The sequence below is a fragment of the Corythoichthys intestinalis genome, chromosome 3 (assembly GCF_030265065.1).
Source record: "Corythoichthys intestinalis isolate RoL2023-P3 chromosome 3, ASM3026506v1, whole genome shotgun sequence".
Taxonomy (NCBI): Eukaryota; Metazoa; Chordata; class Actinopteri; order Syngnathiformes; family Syngnathidae; genus Corythoichthys; species Corythoichthys intestinalis.
The window spans coordinates 40,077,901-40,090,448 of record NC_080397.1 but is presented as its reverse complement, the minus strand read 5'-3'; positions in this window follow the sequence as shown (position 1 = coordinate 40,090,448).

The following is a 12,548-nucleotide window of genomic DNA, read 5'->3' as shown; positions in this document are numbered from 1 at the left end:
TTGTGAGTATTGATGCAGTGTTGTGTGAAGTTTTGTCAAAAAAAAAAAAAAAAACTTTGGAGGACAGAGCAAACTAAACTTTTTTCAGAATATGGCTAGTCAAATTGCCATATTTTATATGCCATATCCGATTCTATCAGAACAGATTTTAACTCAATGGCTGCCATTGACTGCGATAGATGTCAAATCCATCTGAAGTGAGAGCCCTCCCACTTCAAATGAATTGGACGTCTACTAGTGACTACTAGTCTCTGGCACTTGGCAAAGCGCCTGCTTGGGGTGCGGGGTGGGTGCTCGGGCGGCGGGGTGGGCGGTTGCGGGTGCGCCGTGGGTGTTCTGGGGCGGGGGCTGGTCGGGGCGCGCGGGTGGCCCAGGGGACCACCCTGGATCCCGGGGGCGGGGGGGTGTGATGATGGCTCCTTTGCTGGGCTGCTGGAGGAGGGATGGGCTGCGCTAAACACCGACCCCCCCCCCCATCCGCCCGCCCTCCCTCCCCGGGCTGGCTGAGTGGGGACTGGGGCCCTGGGTTGGCACCGGCGTGGTGTCTCTGCTCGTCTGCGTGGCTGTCGCGTGCCTAGTGGGGCTTGCGTACGGCGGGATGTGATAGGGCGCGCTCGGGTGGGGGGTTCCGGTGCCGGGATTGGCGATGGGGCAGGGTGGGGTCGGTCGCCAACGGGCTTACACTTACAAAGGATTCACACGATTACTGGGTTCTAGATCACAGAGCTGATTTGTGTACACTCTACCCCTTTCAATCACTTAACTTATAGACACTCCCACCCCTGTCCCCCTCTCTCCCTGGTCAACAGGGCCCCCACATCGTGTCAACCGGAAATACATCTAGCTGAAGATAGCACCAACATATTAGTAGTTAGTCTATACGTTCAATGTATTTCTTCTTGTAATTTGTGTTTCTTTTCTTTCTTCTCGTGTTTCTTTTCTGCAGTCCCCCCATAACCCCTTCCTGTTCGCTGCTTTGTCATAATAAACGAGGTATGTTGAATGATCACAATGGAAGTATGTAATGTGAAACATTAAAACTGTTCAGACTATCCGGGCACTTAGACTTCCATTCTCTGTGTCAAAAAGCGGAACAGGACATGTTTAAATAATTTTTTTAAAAAAGAACATATTTTAACTCAATGGCTGCCATTGACTGCGATAGATGTCAAATCCATCTGAAGTGAGAGCCCTCCCACTTCAAATGAATTGGACGTCTACTTGCGACAAACTAATTTAAATTCACACAAGAAGTATGAAAAGAGCCAAATGATTGGAAGTCTGTCGCTGTAAATGGCAGCCAGTGAGTTAAATAAATCATGGCTGATCACCAAAATCGGCATCAAATATGTCAAGATCAATATTCATGATCGATTAAGCGCCCAGCCCTGTAAAAGATCAAAACCTAAGTCTTCATTTCCAACCAATCAGGACATGGCCTTGGTACTGAGCATGTTTAAACTTGAATTGGGGAGTTAGATTACCTCATATTTCACTCAGCAGTTTGCGGGGCATTAATCATGTCATTTAAATCAAGACAGTTTTACAGTGTTGTGAGTGCGAGAGAGTACTTACGATCCACATAACTCGATTGCTGACTCAAGACCAATGAATCCAAATGTCCAACTTAACAACCAAAAATCTTTGCAGCTGGGCATTCCTTCACAGTCCCAATGACCAAAATGTTCCTCACTAACTCAGCAGGCTTCCTGGCTAGGAGTCATTTATACTGAGGTCACTAAACACACACGCACGCAGACACACTATATAAAAACAAAAAAAATAAACCCTGTTCGCTCCCTCTTTGCCCTGCATGACAGAATGATGCAGAGTCCACATCGCTGTGCATGCTACAGCAATCCACATGTTGATCTCCTGCTCCATTCCTTCGTCACATATGAACAACACCCCAATACACGAGATTCTTCCTCTTGGGAAGGATTTCATTGCTGGCATGGAAAGGGTAATGCTCAACTTTCCAACCCAGGATTTAGATTTGGAGGGGCTGATTCTCATCCTGACTACTTCACACTCAGCCATTAACCGCTCCTGCAAGATAAAGACAACAAGACCGCATTAATTGCAAAAATAACAGACGCAATACTAAAATCACTAAAGTGGACACCAACAACACCTCGGCTGTTCCTTGAAATGATGATAAAGTGCAGCCCTGGCGGAGTCCAACCCTAAATGGAAATGAATCCAACCTACCACCGCCAACATTGAGTCAACTCTGACAATTAGGGACCCAACAGATCCAGAAGCACCCTCCAGAAAATTCCCTGAGGCACATGTTCAAACACCATATCCAAGTTCACAAAGCACATTTAGACTAATTATTGTCCCAGAACCCAACTGAGGATGCAGAGTAACCACTGTACCACAGCCACTCCTCTTGAATCAGAGATTTATCGATTGACTGTCCTCCAATACTGTAGTTAAAGTTCGTGGTGAAAACATTTTTAAAAAATAGTGTCTGGAGATTGAGACAAGCACCAACCAACCACTATTGATAGTTTATGTAGAGCATGGTTTCAAAATCATCTTTATCACAGGTAGGGTTGGGCATCGAGCATCGATGTAGTACATGTATGGCAAAAGAATATGTGTAAATGTTTTCTCTGGAAGCTTTTGAAAAATAAACATCTTTGTGAAAGTGCACTCCTATGGAAAGAAACTTCAAAGTTCAAAGATTGATATTTATAGACAAGTTTAAAATAGCCCTGTAAGAAGTTCATATAATTTAAAGGGTATTACAACACTTGGGGAAATGCTAATATTCCATCATTTATCAATAAACGCATGCCTTTTGGATTCATGTCATGCCACTTCGTGTAATTACACACATCACAACACCAAGAAAATGATAGAAATTTTGATCGATTGTCAAGCTAAAACTACCGGCGCCCGAGATCCCGGAAATCTAGCATATTGTGTGCGTGACATCACAACTAAGAAACACAGTGCTAAGTACTGAATGGCGGCGATGATGGAGGACAATTTTGTTTGTAGTTGCAGCAACGAATCCGACGTAACGAACGTTCTTCTAATGGTGACAAGGAGAGTTATGAACCTTTCCTTGGTGTTTTGGGTTTGAGCCCAAATGAAAGCCAATGCAGCCTAATGAAATGGTCATTGAGGGGAGCAATCACACTGATGAAACACCGGCAACAGATCGTGTGGGAAACACCGAATGGTTTGTTTTGCATTTCTTTCTGTGAAGCTGATGCACCGTGACCGCAAAATAAAGTAATGTATAGAATAATTCTCATTTATTGTGCTATCATATGTTTTCGCTCTGCCAACAGACACAAATATGAATGCGATTAGAGGATTTGTTCTATATATTTTACGAGCGATAATTTATACATGTGTCCAGTCCTATATCCAATGCGTGATATGTTTTTTATTATAAAAGAGTACTCACTCTAGCCATTTCGAGCTTGGCTGCTCCCCTCCTTTGCTTAGCCTGGGGTGGTGGGGTGGTCTCATCAGTGTCAGTCACCGTCATGTGATTTATTTTTTTGTTAACCTTATTAATATTTGTTATCTTGCCACATAATGGTTCTATTGATATCTCACTGCCCCTTAGTATTATAATTGTCTTTAAAAAACATCATCGAGAAGTTAAGAGATTAATATAAACTATGCCATATTTTTTACCTTGCCTCTTAAAAGAATCATAATCGAGAATCGTTTGGAACCGGAATCGAAACGTTGCATCAGAATCGAAATCGTTCAGTTTCAAACGATGCCCAACCCTAATCACAGGCCACATAACAGTTATGGTTTCCTTTGGGAGGGTCATCATATCTGCTGACCAGGGCTGACATGGTTAATCGACTATTAATCGATTATCAAATGAAATGACTACTACTTTAATAGTCGAAGACTTGTCGAGAGACATTGTTGACCTAAAAACGGTTATTGGTCAATGGTCAAAAAATCATCATTTTTGAAATTCTTAAGAGAAAATATGTTGTCACTTCTTTTTCATAAAAAAAAAACAAAAACAAAAAAACATTAAATTCTTTTAGTAAATGGGGGGGGGGGGGGGGGGGGGGTATTTTTGTCTTATGTATTTATTAAATTTTTTCCCAACTATCAGTGCCTTAAAGACTAGCAGCAGATTCGACATATTTACGTAAAATAAATGCTAACTGCCCGTTTTTTTGTTGTTGTTGGTTTTTTTTTTTTCTTGCTTTTAACCAAGAATCGAGACTGTTTTACGTCCATTTCTATAAGGAATTCAGGGATTTAAGCATATATTTACAAGGATTTTCAGCGTAAAAAGCTATTTGTGGTGATAAGGCGGTGCCACAGTGGCTTAAAAACTAGCTGCACATTCGACATATTCACGTAAAAGAAATTCTAACTGCCCGGTTTTTCAGCTTTTGACCAAGAATCAAGACTGTTTATGTCAATATCTATAAAGAATTTAGGGATTTAAGCATTCATTTACAGGAATTTTCAACGTAAACAGCTCTTTGTGGTGATAAGGCGGCGCCACAGTGGCTTAAAGACTAGCAGCACAGTCGACATATTTACGTAAAATAAATGCTAACTGCACGTTTTTTTTTTTTTTTTTTTTTTGCTTTTAACCCAGAATCGAGACTGTTTTATGTCCATATCAAAAAAGAATTCAGGGATTTAAGCATTTATTCACAAGAATTTTCGACGTAAAAAGCTCTTTGTCTGTTTTTTCATTCGGTCAGGTTTGACAGAGATAGGCTCCCGATTAATCAGCCACTCACCCCGTGTCCCGTCAATATATTATGAAGTCTATGCTGAAACACTGAGGACTACAGAGATATTATTGACATTAGTGAGAAACATTACCTTGATGCCCATGATTTACCAGTACTTACGTGGACGACAAAAAACGGTGTGGAGGGCTGGACCTTGCCCCCACGCCTCAATTTTGACACCTGTGATGTAAAATGAATGAAACACAGTGGTCATTTTATTTGCACTGAGGCTCTGTTTTCTACATTTTGTGATTTTGCAAAAGGGAGGTATTTTTTCTAATGTTAGTTCAGTCCGTCAAGTACTTTTTTCCCCCACCAAGTCCAGTACCATTGGCTAAATTGTGTGACACCTGCAAGGGTTGATACAGTTGCAGTACAATTTGCTAGCTAGATTCCATATGTAGTACATATGATTAAAGCATAAGCAGTGTAGATTTCAAAACGATCCAAAAATTCTGGAAATATGTAATGTATCACCACATGTAAATGTATACAAATCATATATGGAGTAGCGGTGAGCAAGTTACTTTATGTTCAGCTGGTAATTGCAGCAAAAAAGTTTCCTGAGCAATGACCTTGACTACAGTTGAAATATAAGTGACAGGCATAACAGTTAAACCAGAACCCCAAGCTTTGCTTGTGTTCAAATGCCAGACCTTACCTTGCCTTGCCAACATGTTTAGTTGCAACAGACATTGCTATTTAACAAAATCATTTTTTTCTGGCTGATAAAAGATCTATAATGCACAAAACCACAAACTGATCTAGGTACAATGTTGATTAAAAGCATGCTTAAATTCACGTTTTGGTTTGTTCACCAACCCCTTGTGAGGTAAATAACATTTAATGATCCATGATTGTCACTAAGAGCATAACTTTATTTTGGGATTAAGCTGAGAATCTGATCGAAAATTTAATACCCCAAAAAATGCTTGCAAACCGATCGACGGAACATCAATATTTTTGTTTCTTTAGATATAATGGCCAGGTGTCCCAGTGCTTTTCGGTGCTAAAGCAACGGGGAATCATTCATGCAACAAACTCTTCCAAAGGTCTGTATGTGTCTACAGATTTTTACAGGTGAAATAGTACCTCAGTGACCAGTGAGAGGGAGAAAGGTCCCAGTGATCGGTCAATAGTAATGGAAATACCATGTACAATGACCCTGAGATCAGCCCCCAAACAAATCTATGGGTTCTGCTCATGGGGAGCTGCATAGAGGGCAGGAGAGCAGGGGGGCATAGGAGGGGGAGCTATATCCATGTGAAACCAGCCCAAACAAAGACTCCCTGTTTCTAGGGCCAGACAACCCCCAACTCTTCAAGCAAGATAAATAAATAAATACAAATGGAAAAAGAAGCCATATACGCCCACTGAAAACCCCTGTAAGAGAGTGACTGACAGACAATTGAAAAGACAAATTGTTACATTGTCTTTGGTGGGGGTGGCCAAAAAAGTTGATGCGCAAAGGTAATTACAAGAATACGTGAACTAGGGGGTCAGGGGTCAGCCTACATGTCGGTCAGAGGTCAGCCTACATGTCTGACCCCACGTTTTAGGCCAACACTTGAGAATAAAGAAGTTCTGAATTGGGCCAATGTCTTACCAACCCATTTGCTAACACCCACATTGGTTACCCACTGGAAACAAAATGCCCGAGTTGTCTTTTTTTCACTTTCAATACTTCGTCTTTCAATGCCAGTCCTTACTCATAAAAAAAAAAAAAAATCCTGAAGCTGTTTTTTTTTTCTCAGCGAGCTGAAAAACGCTGACTAGGCATTTGTCCCACAGCTACTCACCCATGTTTGATTTAATTGCATTTCCAACCCTCTGTGCAGCAGCTCACAGCAGCGCTGCTCTGTCAGGCCGTATTGGATGCCTGAGGGGAAGGTACTGTTACTTTGACAGTCAGGCAAGGAGACAAGCTTGACCTGACCCACACTCTCAGGGCTGGCTTTCCCATGGTGCTCGGGCAGCTGGGAACAAAATTTCTGGGAATCACTCCAGCTCCACTCATCTTACTCTCTGACTTGATTTATCAAGATGTCTAGATTTAAAATGCTCTTACGTGCTTATGATATATTATGTCCCATGAGAGATCAGCTCTGGTTGCCTTACCACCAATACTGCCGTTTTACAAAGGCGGAAGTCTGGATAAAGTCAAGTTCCGAAAATGAAATGACGAAAATGATAACAGCAACAAAGTACCGAATTTTCCAGACTAGCAATCAGGCGCTTTCACCTGTCCCTACAACTTATATTCAGATGTGACTTACTGTATATTTGCTTATGTTTAGGAGTGGGCAAACTGTTCCTCAAGGGCCACGGTGAGTCCTGGTCTTTGTTCGTGCCGATCCAGCACAGACAGTTAAACCAATGAGGTTTCTGTGAAAACAAGAGGCACCTGACTGCAATCAACGGATTGCACTTGTAAAACGTCAGATCGGTGAAAAGATGTCCTCTTGATAGATTGGAACAAAAACCCGGACTGACTACGGCCCTTAAATTGCCCACCTCTGCTTTTAGTTCTCACTGACAGCAGACAAAGGTGCTTTAGCTATGCCATCTACTTCTAGAGTTGGTGGATTTCTTCAGAAGTCATTCTAAAGCTAAAGACTTTAATGGATATGATCATGAATGGGGTACAGCACGCTACATGTCACTTCCGCTCATTAATATTTATTACGTTAGCTTCTGTGGCTCTGCTGTTAGCTAAGGGGGGACAAGCTCTTGTTTGTCCCCAATAGGAAATGAATGGGAATAGTGTACGACGGAGATGTTTACAGAGCTAAACCTACCAATTCTGTCTGAAAATGATGTCCCTGGTGCCAAATTCACTGGTAAAGATGTGGAAAAACATACAGATGTTCAGTTAAAGAGATGGCTTAAGTGTCGATGGCTGAAAAATACGGGAAAAAAAAACGAGCCGACCTAAGCTTCCCTTAGCTTTTTTTATCGACACCTTTTTCTTACGCCACTGACAATAACATTCTCCTGTTTGACCAATCTATCCTTTACCACCATAAGCCCCATCTTTCTTATATATTATATCCCCTGGTTGTCTTATGTCTCTGACCGTTCTTTTGGGGGACATTGCTGTTTTGTGTAGCTATTGCAAATGCTATTCGTTGACAGCCAACGAACACTTAATTTTTTCATTAATAACAAATCTTAATTCTATTAATTTATTTACACTTCCCCCTTACTAAAGTTGCTTCTTTACAACAGAAAAGGTAACAACGGTGGCAGTCAGATACCACTTTATTTTTTTTTTCAGGTCATTCATTGTCAGACAGAAGCAGCACGAAAAACGCCATGCTAAAAAAAATAAATTAAAATATCAAGATGGCTTACCTCTTGGCCCAAACAAAATGTTTACTGCATATGAAATGTGAACGGCTTTATTTTGCTGTCATTAAAGTGGTATTTTAGACGTACGCGCTATAGTAGGATAACATCCTTTATATGTCGTAATGTCCAGAGTCGTTTCTATAAGTTCCATAGTAGCAGTGAATAATCGGCATGTCAGTTTTTTAAAGATTACCGGACAAAGAAGGCCGAAATATAATGGTTTACATGCGAGGGCGTGTATACAATGTCCTACTTCCGCTTTACGATGGGACGTCACGGTCTAAAAATAGCCTGCGTGTGGTACGCTATTGGAGTGAGATCGCAAGTCTAGTAAACAAGACCAGTTGTGTTGTTTAGGCTATACTGTAGGGTAGTAATTACTGTTAATATGTTACGGTAACAAACACTACCTTTTTCTTAAGGTCCCTATTTTTTTTTTAAATGCTATAATGTTTGTTCTCGGTCTTTCATCAATTTTAATTTCCCCAAAAATGAGACTTATACTCCACTGTGACTAACTTACCCTACTTTATTATGTATTTTTGACTGGTGCGATCTAGCCATAGGTGTGATCCATAGTCCGAAAAATACGGTATTAATCTGTTCAGGTAATAAAAGCAAAAACTAAACAAATCAAACAAATCTTAACGCTCGATTGTTATAATCTTGCTGGAAATCTAAAATAGCTGGCAGGTACCCTTTCGAAAAACGGTGACATGGTTTCATATTAGCAAGTTGTTGGACAACTGCAATACCCTATCCACTTAGGAGCAATAATTCACCACTCAATTCACCATTATTACCCCTAGGTCTGCCTCACAGTTCTGAGATTGAGGTGGGGTTGCCAATTGTCCCGGATTGTGTGGGAGATCCTGGAATATAGGGTTAGGGTTCTGATTGGTACCGCTGGCTAGATTGAGGGTTTGATCCCGGCTCCGGCCTTGATGTCCTGGAGTTTGCATGTTCTCCCCGCACCTCCAGATACTCCGGTGTTCTCCCACATCCCAAAAACATGCATGGTAGGCTGATTGAACACTCCAAATTTCCCTTAGGTTTGAGTGTGTGAGTGAATGGTTGTTTGCCTGTATTTGCCCGGCGACTGGCTGGCAACCAGTTCAGGGTGTAGTCTACCTCCTGCCCGCTGTTAGCTGGGATAGTCAACAGCACCCCGCGACCCTCGTGAGGATAAGCACTTCAGATGATGAATAAATGAATAACACATATACTGTATTCAGCAACCAACAACCATTCACACTCAAATCTACACCTACAGACAATTGGAGTGTTCAGTCAACCTAACAGGAATATTTTTGGGATGTGAGAGGAACCGGAGTATCAGGAGGAACGTGCTACCAGGTGTCATTAGCTGACCTCTGGCTCTTTTCCATTCTTTTCACATCACACTCACATGTTTCGCTTTATGTTTAAACATTCTTGATTTCAAAGGCATGCAATACGCAACGCAAATGAATTATGTAGTCTCATGGGTGTCATCAGATTCACATTTAGACAAACAATAAATTTACTCCAACAATGAGTGCTGTATGATGAGAGCTGCAATAATGCCAATTGTTATGATGTCAACAAAAATGTTTGAAGAATTGAACTCTAAAGATGTAATGTAAAAACCCAGCTCAATATCTCCTTTGGAAGAAAGAAAATGATTCAAATTCCACTCAACATGGACTGGTTTTATTTGAATTATGATCTGTTACTTTGGGTCAGATTTTCTGAGTTGTTTTCTTTTAGTTCTTTAATTATTTCCTTCTGTTGTTGTGGTCGATCATTACTTTTGTCTGTGTCCCATCGACTCACTACTTTTTTTAAGCAAATGAGCTTGGTACATTCATTTCTATTTACTCATTTGTTTTTGTTTTGTTCCCCATTGGTCTAATTTTATTTGTTTGACTATGCACATAATGTACAGATTTGTTTCAAATTGCTCTTACTTCTATCTAATGACTTGCTGAGACCAATTTTTTTGAATGAAAATATCGAGTAAGACCAATTCTATGACATCTCCATTTTGTATCCAACTCAGGGCAAGCTATTTGTTGGCATGTGATGTGTGCATGCATGCCTTTATCATTGTCAAAGCTAGCTGGTGGCATTGACAATCTATGGTGGTCTCTGCAGACAATAGCTTGCACTGTCATATGTAAAGGCACAGTTTTTTAGGTTTAATACAATTTAACTAGTTGCTCCAAAAAACGTTCTATTTTTAATTGTTTCAGTGTCCCAAAAATGTATTTATACGTCTTTTACGGGTTTTTTTCACAAGAGACATCTCTAGATTCTTATGCAACTTAGCTCCAAAGCACAATGCCCAAAATACATTTTAAAGCAATAAAACTGGCCCCTGGAGGGCAGTAGCGCATTTGGTAAGACCTGCAACCCGAGAAAACGGAACGAACGAACGGCCGGAGCGCCGGCGGAAGATGACCGAATGGACGACCAGGAGGACATCCAGGACGCCAGGCGATGAACGACCAAGTGCCACAACCAGGAGGACGTCCAGGATGCCGGGCGCTGGACGACCGAGCAGAACGGCCGGGACCATCAGTGCAGCGGACGATGCCGTTGAGTTCCTGCTGCTCGCTGAGCAGAGCCCGCGCCGCTGTGCTCGGCCATTTGCGTCCCCCGTGACCCTCCAGTGTCCCGTGACTCAGCCGGAAACGCGCACGGCCAAACCAGTTCCCCCCCAGGAACACAACATGCCCCACACAAGTTCCCCAGGCGAACTCTGCCATGAGGCAGTGGTCAACACAAAAGAAAGACTCAAAATAATCTTGATAAGACAGGCGGGGATGAGGGACAAGCCCACCCCGTCCGCCGAGACAGCCGCTGCCACAACAGCGTCATCTCTCAGTTCAATAGTTTAGTTATGTGTAAATAAATTGTTACTTTGCTATCAAAAGCTCTATTTTTCTTGTTGTTTATGTTATTTTGTAGAGCGAAAACATTATTCAGATGTTTGGGATGTCACAAAAGCAAATAATAGCTGTGTTAAAGTCAAAGTTATGTCTGAAATGTATACTTTTAGAAAAAGCTCAATTTCTCAGTTTTTTTCATCTGAAATTGGAAAATTGCTCAAAATAAGCTATTTTCTAATGCTGATTTCTAATGAATGGAAAAAGATATGAACTAACTTTTCCTGCTGAAAGAAGAGAGTCTAATCTTTCTTTTGGTGGGTTCCATGTTTATATAGCAATAAAACAGAATTTTCTGTGGGCCTTGCAAAATCAGTCAAAATCCAGTCAAACGGCCGGAAGCGAAGGGGGTTGCACCGGTGAAAATGGCTGGGAGTGAATGAGTTAATTTGAGATGTATCTGATGTGCATGTGGGTATATGTGTGCTGACGACTATTTTGCATGATTTAGAATGTGATGATTAATTTTAAACACTGACATATCCCAGTTATAAGTGGACAATATTGTTTAGCAAGAGTTCAGTTGCTTTTTTTTTTTTTTTTTTTTTAACTAGCTCCTCTAAATGTTTTTCCAGTTGCAAATACTACAGGTTATAAAATTTGGGAATTATGCAGTTTGTTCTAATTTTATTTCACAAAAACTGGGCATTTCAACAAGACTGTGGAGATGTTTTATATCCACTGTAAATGCTGGTAAATTTGTTTCAAGAAAAGTTAAGACTTCTTTCTTCCCTCTGGTGTTACGTGACAAAAAGCAGGTGTGCTTGTTATTTTTATATTTCACATTGGTTATAACAGAGCTTTCATTCGGTGGTGACGTCATGCTCTGGGACAGCGCCAGTGTTTACCCAGTGCCTGGTGATGACAGAGTCCTATGTCAGTTCGACCGTTGCCAAAATACCCTTTCATGGCAAAACATGTGGGTTTGGTCTTACTTGTAGTGGATATACTGTAGATCAGGGGTCTCCAAACTATTCCAAAAAGGACTGCAGTGGGTGCAGGAGTTCATTCCAATTGAACAATAGGACACCTTTTCACCAATCAGGTGTCTTAAAAGTGTAATCAGTAGATTGCGGTCAGATGCTGTTTTATTTCAGCGAAAACCTCATTGGTTAAACCAGGTGTCGGCAACCAAAAATGTTGAAAGAGCCATAGTGGAGCAAAAAAAAAAAAAAGCAAAAAAACCCAATGTCTGGAGCTGCAAAAAATTGAAAGGCTGATAATGAAGGCAATACAAGGTTTATGTATCTATATAAGCTACAGTATATGAGTCAACAATCAAAATGACTAAGTTGACTACAAATACATAATGAGCCTTCATGATGACCGTATTTTCCGTACTATTAGTCTCACCTGAAAGCCTTCAATTTTCTCAAAAGCCAACAGTGCGCCTTATAATGTTGTGTTGATGTTCCTTATATAATGATCAACATTGGTTAATCATGGCATGACATTTAGCTCAACTCCATCTTGTGGATTCATAACACAATGCCAAACAGTACTACTACTACTACTACTA